Below are 12,038 nucleotides of genomic sequence, written 5' to 3' on the forward strand. Positions count from 1 at the left end.
CGTTGATCACTTTCTCGTCTTTGTCAGAGCAGGACTTGGCTTGTTCTTGGCTTGACTTCTGCTGTCCTGATGTCAATGGGGAGCTCGTTCCAGCATTTAGGAGCCAGGACAGCAAACAGTTGTGATTTTGTTGAGTGGCTAGCTCGCAGTGAGGGAGCAACAAGCCGATTGGCAGAGGCAGAGCAGAGTGGACGGGCTGAGGTGTAAGGTTTAACCATGACCTGGATGTAGACTGGACCTGATCCATTCACAGCACGGTACACAAGAACTAGTGTCTTGAAGTGGATGCAGGCAGCCACTGGTAACCAGTGAAGGGAGCAGAGTATCATTACTACTGATACACCTCAAACCTTCATCTTTCTGCCATTGCATTGAGTTCAGGATGAAAGCTCTAACTTAACATTAATAAACATTATATTTTAAACAGCTGTATGAGAACCACTCAGATCATGTTTCCTCTTTCAGTGTCTGAACCAGAAACACTGAACAATCATCAACAGTGGAGAAAACCAAGAGTCTCTTCCACCAGATTCCTGCTCTGAAGGAAACATCTTAACTCTTCATCATGGGCAGCGAGACCAAACTCTTTAGAAACACATTTCTCAAGTCAACAACTATAGAAATGATCCCTGAAAGTATAGTCTTGGTTTGTTCTGAATGTTTCTCAGAGTCTTATATCTACAGACGTGAACCTTTACTCCTGGTGATCTGGATCAGAGAGTTAAACCTCCTACAATCAGATGTTGTATTGACACTCAGGTGACTTTGCAGGAGGAAGAGAAAGTGGACTGTGTTAGTTTGAAGTATTTTAAAAGACTCATTTGGGCTGTAGGGACTTTTTGAAACCTCTTATCAAAAGGTTTCCTTCTACAATGTCACAGCAATCACCTTGGCTCAGTTCAATATTCACCCACTGAGTTCACAGGCATTAACATGCTGACGGGTATTAAAGCAACACAAGCCTGTCTTTCCAGGCTGCTCTCTTCTCGTTGATCACTTTCTCGTCTTTGTCAGAGCCGGACTTGGCTTGTTCTTGGCTTGACTTCTGCTGTCCTGATGTCAATGGGGAGCTCGTTCCACCATTTAGGAGCCAGGACAGCAAACAGTTGTGATTTTGTTGAGTGGCTAGCTTGCAGTGAGGGAGCAACAAGCCGATTGGCAGAGGCAGAGCAGAGTGGACGGGCTGAGGTGTAAGGTTTAACCATGACCTGGATGTAGACTGGACCTGATCCATTCACAGCACGGTACACAAGTACTAGTGTCTTGAAGTGGATGCAGGCAGCCACTGGTAACCAGTGAAGGGAGCAGAGTATCATTACTACTGATACACCTCAAACCTTCATCTTTCTGCCATTACATTGAGCTCAGGATGAAAGCTCTAACTTAACATTTATAAACATTATATTTTAAACAGCTGTATGAGTACCACTCAGATCATGTTTCCTCTTTCAGTGTCTGAACCAGAAACACTGAACAATCATCAACAGTGGAGAAAACCAAGAGTCTCTTCCACCAGATTCCTGCTCTGAAGGAAACATCTTAACTCTTCATCATGGGCAGCGAGACCAAACTCTTTAGAAACACATTTCTCAAGTCAACAACTATAGAAATGATCCCTGAAAGTATAGTCTTGGTTTGTTCTGGATGTTTCCCTGAGTCTTATATCTACAGACGTGAACCTTTACTCCTGGTGGGCAGCTGTGATTCAGAAAGACAAACCTCCTCCAATCACGACCAAATGAAACTTAGATTTTTGTGGGTCATTGCTCTCATAACAATCATGATTCAGAAAATGCTCAATGACTTGAAATCTTCATGTAATTAAGACAAGTTGTTGAGTGAAGAAAAAGCATGAACTTTATCTGTATTTCTTCTGTTTTGTTCGTCACAACCTGCAGCAGGAGGCACCTGGTTGCTGTTCAGAACTTCAGAGGTCTGATGAGAGGCCGAGAACACCAGCTCATCCTGCAGAGATTCACCGAGCTGAAGAAGAAAGTGGGCAACGCCAGCGGCGACAAAACCCAAGTGTTGTTTGGCAACATGCAGGTCACCGTCAACACAGACTGCCTGTCCAATCTGCCGTACTCCTGCCTCAGCTTCCTGCTGCCTGACAGCTACTTCTACACAGACAATAAACTGGTGGAGGAAGGTGAAGAAGCTCAAGTAGTGGATTTATTCAAGAATAGGTGGACAATCGCAGTTCTTCTCAGGTGGTTTAACTGTTTCTGGTACCAATTAGAGTTTGCACTCTCAAACACAGCCATATTAAAGGATATTACAGTTTAATGTGCCTTAAGTTGCATGTTTGAGTTTTTCAAGACAATTTGAGGTATTAACTTATTTTATTGGACTTCTCTTAAGTGCAAACAAAATGCACAAGATATTATTTGCAATAGTTTAGATTTGTTCTAAATACCTATTTTATGCAAAGTGAAGGCTACAAGTTTGATGATGGATTTCCCAGTTTTATGTAGAATTAAAGTAATTTTGACTACAAAATTATTACAAAGTACAGCTGTCCACTCAGAACATGCTTCCTTCTTCAGTGTCTCAAACAGAAACACTGAACAATCATCAACAGTGGGCAAAACCAAGAGTCTCCTCCACCAGATTCCTGCTCTGAAGGAAACATCTTAACTCTTCGTCATGGGCAGCAAGACCAAACTCTTTAGAAACACATTTCTCAAGTCAACAACTATAGAAATGATCCCTGAAAGTATAGTCTTGGTTTGTTCTGAATGTTTCTCAGAGTCTTATATCTACAGACGTGAACCTTTACTCCTGGTGATCTGGATCAGAGAGTTAAACCTCCTACAATCAGATGTTGTATTGACACTCAGGTGACTTTGCAGGAGGAAGAGAAAGTGGACTGTGTTAGTTTGAAGTATTTTAAAAGACTCATTTGGGCTGTAGGGACTTTTTGAAACCTCTTATCAAAAGGTTTCCTTCTACAATGTCACAGCAATCACCTTGGCTCAGTTCAATATTCACCCACTGAGTTCACAGGCATTAACATGCTGACGGGTATTAAAGCAACACAAGCCTGTCTTTCCAGGCTGCTCTCTTCTCGTTGATCACTTTCTCGTCTTTGTCAGAGCCGGACTTGGCTTGTTCTTGGCTTGACTTCTGCTGTCCTGATGTCAATGGGGAGCTCGTTCCACCATTTAGGAGCCAGGACAGCAAACAGTTGTGATTTTGTTGAGTGGCTAGCTCGCAGTGAGGGAGCAACAAGCCGATTGGCAGAGGCAGAGCAGAGTGGACGGGCTGAGGTGTAAGGTTTAACCATGACCTGGATGTAGACTTGACCTGATCCATTCACAGCACGGTACACAAGTACTAGTGTCTTGAAGTGGATGCAGGCAGCCACTGGTAACCACTGAAGGGAGCAGAGTATCATTACTACTGATACACCTCAAACCTTCATCTTTCTGCCATTACATTGAGCTCAGGATGAAAGCTCTAACTTAACATTAATAAACCTTATATTTTAAACAGCTGTATGAGAACCACTCAGATCATGTTTCCTCTTTCAGTGTCTGAACCAGAAACACTGAACAATCATCAACAGTGGAGAAAACCAAGAGTCTCTTCCACCAGATTCCTGCTCTGAAGGAAACATCTTAACTCTTCATCATGGGCAGCGAGACCAAACTCTTTAGAAACACATTTCTCAAGTCAACAACTATAGAAATGATCCCTGAAAGTATAGTCTTGGTTTGTTCTGGATGTTTCCCTGAGTCTTATATCTACAGACGTGAACCTTTACTCCTGGTGAGCAGCTGTGATTCAGAAAGACAAACCTCCTCCAATCACGACCAAATGAAACTTTGATTTTTGTGGGTCATTGCTGTCATAACAATCATGATTCAGAAAATGCTCAATGACTTGAAATCTTCATGTAATTAAGACAAGTTGTTGAGTGAAGAAAAAGCATGAACTTTATCTGTATTTCTTCTGTTTTGTTCGTCACAACCTGCAGCAGGAGGCACCTGGTTGCTGTTCAGAACTTCAGAGGTCTGATGAGAGGCCGAGAACACCAGCTCATCCTGCAGAGATTCACCGAGCTGAAGAAGAAAGTGGGCAACGCCAGCGGCGACAAAACCCAAGTGTTGTTTGGCAACATGCAGGTCACCGTCAACACAGACTGCCTGTCCAATCTGCCGTACCCCTGCCTCAGCTTCCTGCTGCCTGACAGCTACTTCTACACAGACAATAAACTGGTGGAGGAAGGTGAAGAAGCTCAAGTAGTGGATTTATTCAAGAATAGGTGGACAATCGCAGTTCTTCTCAGGTGGTTTAACTGTTTCTGGTACCAATTAGAGTTTGCACTCTCAAACACAGCCATATTAAAGGATATTACAGTTTAATGTTCCTTAAGTTGCATGTTTGAGTTTTTCAAGACAATTTGAGGTATTAACTTATTTTATTGGACTTCTCTTAAGTGCAAACAAAATGCACAAGATATTATTTGCAATAGTTTAGATTTGTTCTAAATACCTATTTTATGCAAAGTGAAGGCTACAAGTTTAATGATGGATTTCCCAGTTTTATGTAGAATTTAAGTAATTTTGACTACAAAATTATTACAAAGTACAGCTGTCCACTCAGAACATGCTTCCTTCTTCAGTGTCTCAAACAGAAACACTGAACAATCATCAACAGCGGAGAAAACCAAGAGTCTCTTCCACCAGATTCCTGCTCTGAAGGAAACATCTTAACTCTTCATCATGGGCAGCGAGACCAAACTCTTTAGAAACACATTTCTCAAGTCAACAACTATAGAAATGATCCCTGAAAGTATAGTCTTGGTTTGTTCTGGATGTTTCTCAGAGTCTTATATCTACAGACGTGAACCTTTACTCCTGGTGATCTGGATCAGAGAGTTAAACCTCCTACAATCAGATGTTGTATTGACACTCAGGTGACTTTGCAGGAGGAAGAGAAAGTGGACTGTGTTAGTTTGAAGTATTTTAAAAGACTCATTTGGGCTGTAGGGACTTTTTGAAACCTCTTATCAAAAGGTTTCCTTCTACAATGTCACAGCAATCACCTTGGCTCAGTTCAATATTCACCCACTGAGTTCACAGGCATTAACATGCTGATGGGTATTAAAGCAACACAAGCATGTCTTTCCAGGCTGCTCTCTTCTCGTTGATCACTTTCTCGTCTTTGTCAGAGCCGGACTTGGCTTGTTCTTGGCTTGACTTCTGCTGTCCTGATGTCAATGGGGAGCTCGTTCCAGCATTTAGGAGCCAGGACAGCAAACAGTTGTGATTTTGTTGAGTGGCTAGCTCGCAGTGAGGGAGCAACAAGCCGATTGGCAGAGGCAGAGCAGAGTGGACGGGCTGAGGTGTAAGGTTTAACCATGACCTGGATGTAGACTTGACCTGATCCATTCACAGCACGGTACACAAGTACTAGTGTCTTGAAGTGGATGCAGGCAGCCACTGGTAACCAGTGAAGGGAGCAGAGTATCATTACTACTGATACACCTCAAACCTTCATCTTTCTGCCATTACATTGAGCTCAGGATGAAAGCTCTAACTTAACATTAATAAACCTTATATTTTAAACAGCTGTATGAGAACCACTCAGATCATGTTTCCTCTTTCAGTGTCTGAACCAGAAACACTGAACAATCATCAACAGTGGAGAAAACCAAGAGTCTCTTCCACCAGATTCCTGCTCTGAAGGAAACATCTTAACTCTTCATCATGGGCAGCGAGACCAAACTCCTTAGAAACACATTTCTCAAGTCAACAACTATAAAAATGATCCCTGAAAGTATAGTCTTGATTTGTTCTGGATGTTTCCCTGAGTCTTATATCTACAGACATGAACCTTTACTCCTGGTGAGCAGCTGTGATTCAGAAAGACAAACCTCCTCCAATCACGACCAAATGAAACTTTGATTTTTGTGGGTCATTGCTGTCATAACAATCATGATTCAGAAAATGCTCAATGACTTGAAATCTTCATGTAAGTAAGACAAGTTGTTGAGTGAAGAAAAAGCATGAACTTTATCTGTATTTCTTCTGTTTTGTTCGTCACAACCTGCAGCAGGAGGCACCTGGTTGCTGTTCAGAACTTCAGAGGTCTGATGAGAGGCCGAGAACACCAGCTCATCCTGCAGAGATTCACCGAGCTGAAGAAGAAAGTGGGCAACGCCAGCGGCGACAAAACCCAAGTGTTGTTTGGCAACATGCAGGTCACCGTCAACACAGACTGCCTGTCCAATCTGCCGTACTCCTGCCTCAGCTTCCTGCTGCCTGACAGCTACTTCTACACAGACAATAAACTGGTGGAGGAAGGTGAAGAAGCTCAAGTAGTGGATTTATTCAAGAATAGGTGGACAATCGCAGTTCTTCTCAGGTGGTTTAACTGTTTCTGGTACCAATTAGAGTTTGCACTCTCAAACACAGCCATATTAAAGGATATTACAGTTTAATGTTCCTTAAGTTGCATGTTTGAGTTTTTCAAGACAATTTGAGGTATTAACTTATTTTATTGGACTTCTCTTAAGTGCAAACAAAATGCACAAGATATTATTTGCAATAGTTTAGATTTGTTCTAAATACCTATTTTATGCAAAGTGAAGGCTACAAGTTTGATGATGGATTTCCCAGTTTTATGTAGAATTAAAGTAATTTTGACTACAAAATTATTACAAAGTACAGCTGTCCACTCAGAACATGCTTCCTTCTTCAGTGTCTCAAACAGAAACACTGAACAATCATCAACAGTGGAGAAAACCAAGAGTCTCTTCCACCAGATTCCTGCTCTGAAGGAAACATCTTAACTCTTCATCATGGGCAGCGAGACCAAACTCTTTAGAAACACATTTCTCAAGTCAACAACTATAGAAATGATCCCTGAAAGTATAGTCTTGGTTTGTTCTGGATGTTTCTCAGAGTCTTATATCTACAGACGTGAACCTTTACTCCTGGTGATCTGGATCAGAGAGTTAAACCTCCTACAATCAGATGTTGTATTGACACTCAGGTGACTTTGCAGGAGGAAGAGAAAGTGGACTGTGTTAGTTTGAAGTATTTTAAAAGACTCATTTGGGCTGTAGGGACTTTTTGAAACCTCTTATCAAAACGTTTCCTTCTACAATGTCACAGCAATCACCTTGGCTCAGTTCAATATTCACCCACTGAGTTCACAGGCATTAACATGCTGACGGGTATTAAAGCAACACAAGCCTGTCTTTCCAGGCTGCTCTCTTCTCGTTGATCACTTTCTCGTCTTTGTCAGAGCCGGACTTGGCTTGTTCTTGGCTTGACTTCTGCTGTCCTGATGTCAATGGGGAGCTCGTTCCACCATTTAGGAGCCAGGACAGCAAACAGTTGTGATTTTGTTGAGTGGCTAACTCGCAGTGAGGGAGCAACAAGCCGATTGGCAGAGGCAGAGCAGAGTGGACGGGCTGAGGTGTAAGGTTTAATCATGACCTGGATGTAGACTGGACCTGATCCATTCACAGCACGGTACACAAGTACTAGTGTCTTGAAGTGGATGCAGGCAGCCACTGGTAACCACTGAAGGGAGCAGAGTATCATTACTACTGATACACCTCAAACCTTCATCTTTCTGCCATTACATTGAGCTCAGGATGAAAGCTCTAACTTAACATTAATAAACATTATATTTTAAACAGCTGTATGAGAACCACTCAGATCATGTTTCCTATTTCAGTGTCAGAACCAGAAACACTGAACAATCATCAACAGTGGAGAAAACCAAGAGTCTCTTCCACCAGATTCCTGCTCTGAAGGAAACATCTTAACTCTTCATCATGGGCAGCGAGACCAAACTCTTTAGAAACACATTTCTCAAGTCAACAACTATAGAAATGATCCCTGAAAGTATAGTCTTGGTTTGTTCTGGATGTTTCCCTGAGTCTTATATCTACAGACGTGAACCTTTACTCCTGGTGGGCAGCTGTGATTCAGAAAGACAAACCTCCTCCAATCACGACCAAATGAAACTTAGATTTTTGTGGGTCATTGCTCTCATAACAATCATGATTCAGAAAATGCTCAATGACTTGAAATCTTCATGTAATTAAGACAAGTTGTTGAGTGAAGAAAAAGCATGAACTTTATCTGTATTTCTTCTGTTTTGTTCGTCACAACCTGCAGCAGGAGGCACCTGGTTGCTGTTCAGAACTTCAGAGGTCTGATGAGAGGCCGAGAACACCAGCTCATCCTGCAGAGATTCACCGAGCTGAAGAAGAAAGTGGGCAACGCCAGCGGCGACAAAACCCAAGTGTTGTTTGGCAACATGCAGGTCACCGTCAACACAGACTGCCTGTCCAATCTGCCGTACTCCTGCCTCAGCTTCCTGCTGCCTGACAGCTACTTCTACACAGACAATAAACTGGTGGAGGAAGGTGAAGAAGCTCAAGTAGTGGATTTATTCAAGAATAGGTGGACAATCGCAGTTCTTCTCAGGTGGTTTAACTGTTTCTGGTACCAATTAGAGTTTGCACTCTCAAACACAGCCATATTAAAGGATATTACAGTTTAATGTTCCTTAAGTTGCATGTTTGAGTTTTTCAAGACAATTTGAGGTATTAACTTATTTTATTGGACTTCTCTTAAGTGCAAACAAAATGCACAAGATATTATTTGCAATAGTTTAGATTTGTTCTAAATACCTATTTTATGCAAAGTGAAGGCTACAAGTTTGATAATGGATTTCCCAGTTTTATGTAGAATTAAAGTAATTTTGACTACAAAATTATTACAAAGTACAGCTGTCCACTCAGAACATGCTTCCTTCTTCAGTGTCTCAATCAGAAACACTGAACAATCATCAACAGTGGAGAAAACCAAGAGTCTCTTCCACCAGATTCCTGCTCTGAAGGAAACATCTTAACTCTTCATCATGGGCAGCGAGACCAAACTCTTTAGAAACACATTTCTCAAGTCAACAACTATAGAAATGATCCCTGAAAGTATAGTCTTGGTTTGTTCTGGATGTTTCTCAGAGTCTTATATCTACAGACGTGAACCTTTACTCCTGGTGATCTGGATCAGAGAGTTAAACCTCCTACAATCAGATGTTGTATTGACACTCAGGTGACTTTGCAGGAGGAAGAGAAAGTGGACTGTGTTAGTTTGAAGTATTTTAAAAGACTCATTTGGGCTGTAGGGACTTTTTGAAACCTCTTATCAAAAGGTTTCCTTCTACAATGTCACAGCAATCACCTTGGCTCAGTTCAATATTCACCCACTGAGTTCACAGGCATTAACATGCTGATGGGTATTAAAGCAACACAAGCATGTCTTTCCAGGCTGCTCTCTTCTCGTTGATCACTTTCTCGTCTTTGTCAGAGCCGGACTTGGCTTGTTCTTGGCTTGACTTCTGCTGTCCTGATGTCAATGGGGAGCTCGTTCCACCATTTAGGAGCCAGGACAGCAAACAGTTGTGATTTTGTTGAGTGGCTAACTCGCAGTGAGGGAGCAACAAGCCGATTGGCAGAGGCAGAGCAGAGTGGACGGGCTGAGGTGTAAGGTTTAATCATGACCTGGATGTAGACTGGACCTGATCCATTCACAGCACGGTACACAAGTACTAGTGTCTTGAAGTGGATGCAGGCAGCCACTGGTAACCACTGAAGGGAGCAGAGTATCATTACTACTGATACACCTCAAACCTTCATCTTTCTGCCATTACATTGAGCTCAGGATGAAAGCTCTAACTTAACATTAATAAACATTATATTTTAAACAGCTGTATGAGAACCACTCAGATCATGTTTCCTATTTCAGTGTCTGAACCAGAAACACTGAACAATCATCAACAGTGGAGAAAACCAAGAGTCTCTTCCACCAGATTCCTGCTCTGAAGGAAACATCTTAACTCTTCATCATGGGCAGCGAGACCAAACTCTTTAGAAACACATTTCTCAAGTCAACAACTATAGAAATGATCCCTGAAAGTATAGTCTTGGTTTGTTCTGGATGTTTCCCTGAGTCTTATATCTACAGACGTGAACCTTTACTCCTGGTGGGCAGCTGTGATTCAGAAAGACAAACCTCCTCCAATCACGACCAAATGAAACTTAGATTTTTGTGGGTCATTGCTCTCATAACAATCATGATTCAGAAAATGCTCAATGACTTGAAATCTTCATGTAATTAAGACAAGTTGTTGAGTGAAGAAAAAGCATGAACTTTATCTGTATTTCTTCTGTTTTGTTCGTCACAACCTGCAGCAGGAGGTACCTGGTTGCTGTTCAGAACTTCAGAGGTCTGATGAGAGGCCGAGAACACCAGCTCATCCTGCAGAGATTCACCGAGCTGAAGAAGAAAGTGGGCAACGCCAGCGGCGACAAAACCCAAGTGTTGTTTGGCAACATGCAGGTCACCGTCAACACAGACTGCCTGTCCAATCTGCCGTACTCCTGCCTCAGCTTCCTGCTGCCTGACAGCTACTTCTACACAGACAATAAACTGGTGGAGGAAGGTGAAGAAGCTCAAGTAGTGGATTTATTCAAGAATAGGTGGACAATCGCAGTTCTTCTCAGGTGGTTTAACTGTTTCTGGTACCAATTAGAGTTTGCACTCTCAAACACAGCCATATTAAAGGATATTACAGTTTAATGTTCCTTAAGTTGCATGTTTGAGTTTTTCAAGACAATTTGAGGTATTAACTTATTTTATTGGACTTCTCTTAAGTGCAAACAAAATGCACAAGATATTATTTGCAATAGTTTAGATTTGTTCTAAATACCTATTTTATGCAAAGTGAAGGCTACAAGTTTGATGATGGATTTCCCAGTTTTATGTAGAATTAAAGTAATTTTGACTACAAAATTATTACAAAGTACAGCTGTCCACTCAGAACATGCTTCCTTCTTCAGTGTCTCAAACAGAAACACTGAACAATCATCAACAGTGGAGAAAACCAAGAGTCTCTTCCACCAGATTCCTGCTCTGAAGGAAACATCTTAACTCTTCATCATGGGCAGCGAGACCAAACTCTTTAGAAACACATTTCTCAAGTCAACAACTATAGAAATGATCCCTGAAAGTATAGTCTTGGTTTGTTCTGGATGTTTCTCAGAGTCTTATATCTACAGACGTGAACCTTTACTCCTGGTGATCTGGATCAGAGAGTTAAACCTCCTACAATCAGATGTTGTATTGACACTCAGGTGACTTTGCAGGAGGAAGAGAAAGTGGACTGTGTTAGTTTGAAGTATTTTAAAAGACTCATTTGGGCTGTAGGGACCTTTTGAAACCTCTTATCAAAAGGTTTCCTTCTACAATGTCACAGCAATCACCTTGGCTCAGTTCAATATTCACCCACTGAGTTCACAGGCATTAACATGCTGATGGGTATTAAAGCAACACAAGCCTGTCTTTCCAGGCTGCTCTCTTCTCGTTGATCACTTTCTCGTCTTTGTCAGAGCCGGACTTGGCTTGTTCTTGGCTTGACTTCTGCTGTCCTGATGTCAATGGGGAGCTCGTTCCACCATTTAGGAGCCAGGACAGCAAACAGTTGTGATTTTGTTGAGTGGCTAGCTCGCAGTGAGGGAGCAACAAGCCGATTGGCAGAGGCAGAGCAGAGTGGACGGGCTGAGGTGTAAGGTTTAACCATGACCTGGATGTAGACTTGACCTGATCCATTCACAGCACGGTACACAAGTACTAGTGTCTTGAAGTGGATGCAGGCAGCCACTGGTAACCACTGAAGGGAGCAGAGTATCATTACTACTGATACACCTCAAACCTTCATCTTTCTGCCATTACATTGAGCTCAGGATGAAAGCTCTAACTTAACATTAATAAACCTTATATTTTAAACAGCTGTATGAGAACCACTCAGATCATGTTTCCTCTTTCAGTGTCTGAACCAGAAACACTGAACAATCATCAACAGTGGAGAAAACCAAGAGTCTCTTCCACCAGATTCCTGCTCTGAAGGAAACATCTTAACTCTTCATCATGGGCAGCGAGACCAAACTCCTTAGAAACACATTTCTCAAGTCAACAACTATAGAAATGATCCCTGAAAGTATAGTCTTG

At 42.0% G+C, this 12,038-nt stretch overlaps 1 protein-coding gene and 12 non-coding genes across 14 annotated transcripts in view; all 13 read right to left on the minus strand.

Moving 5' to 3' along the window:
- LOC117777758 (phospholipid phosphatase-related protein type 4-like) overlaps window positions 1-12,038 on the minus strand; it is a 78,150-nt gene that overhangs the window by 8,409 nt on the left and 57,703 nt on the right. The window lies entirely within an intron of this gene.
- Window positions 438-645, minus strand: LOC117778988. The gene has a single exon (XR_004616892.1). It is a non-coding gene; the product is annotated as a small nucleolar RNA U3 (small nucleolar RNA).
- Window positions 1,425-1,632, minus strand: LOC117778989. The gene has a single exon (XR_004616893.1). It is a non-coding gene; the product is annotated as a small nucleolar RNA U3 (small nucleolar RNA).
- On the minus strand, window positions 2,519-2,726 carry LOC117778982. The gene has a single exon (XR_004616886.1). It is a non-coding gene; the product is annotated as a small nucleolar RNA U3 (small nucleolar RNA).
- Window positions 3,506-3,713, minus strand: LOC117778990. The gene has a single exon (XR_004616894.1). It is a non-coding gene; the product is annotated as a small nucleolar RNA U3 (small nucleolar RNA).
- LOC117778981 lies at window positions 4,600-4,807 on the minus strand. Its single transcript, XR_004616885.1, has one exon. It is a non-coding gene; the product is annotated as a small nucleolar RNA U3 (small nucleolar RNA).
- Window positions 5,587-5,794, minus strand: LOC117779008. The gene has a single exon (XR_004616911.1). It is a non-coding gene; the product is annotated as a small nucleolar RNA U3 (small nucleolar RNA).
- On the minus strand, window positions 6,681-6,888 carry LOC117779017. The gene has a single exon (XR_004616916.1). It is a non-coding gene; the product is annotated as a small nucleolar RNA U3 (small nucleolar RNA).
- LOC117779007 lies at window positions 7,668-7,875 on the minus strand. The gene has a single exon (XR_004616910.1). It is a non-coding gene; the product is annotated as a small nucleolar RNA U3 (small nucleolar RNA).
- Window positions 8,762-8,969, minus strand: LOC117778977. The gene has a single exon (XR_004616881.1). It is a non-coding gene; the product is annotated as a small nucleolar RNA U3 (small nucleolar RNA).
- LOC117779003 lies at window positions 9,749-9,956 on the minus strand. The gene has a single exon (XR_004616906.1). It is a non-coding gene; the product is annotated as a small nucleolar RNA U3 (small nucleolar RNA).
- Window positions 10,843-11,050, minus strand: LOC117778967. Its single transcript, XR_004616871.1, has one exon. It is a non-coding gene; the product is annotated as a small nucleolar RNA U3 (small nucleolar RNA).
- Window positions 11,830-12,037, minus strand: LOC117778996. The gene has a single exon (XR_004616899.1). It is a non-coding gene; the product is annotated as a small nucleolar RNA U3 (small nucleolar RNA).

Source organism: Hippoglossus hippoglossus, chromosome 17, assembly GCF_009819705.1.
Source record: "Hippoglossus hippoglossus isolate fHipHip1 chromosome 17, fHipHip1.pri, whole genome shotgun sequence".
Classification (NCBI taxonomy): domain Eukaryota; kingdom Metazoa; phylum Chordata; class Actinopteri; order Pleuronectiformes; family Pleuronectidae; genus Hippoglossus; species Hippoglossus hippoglossus.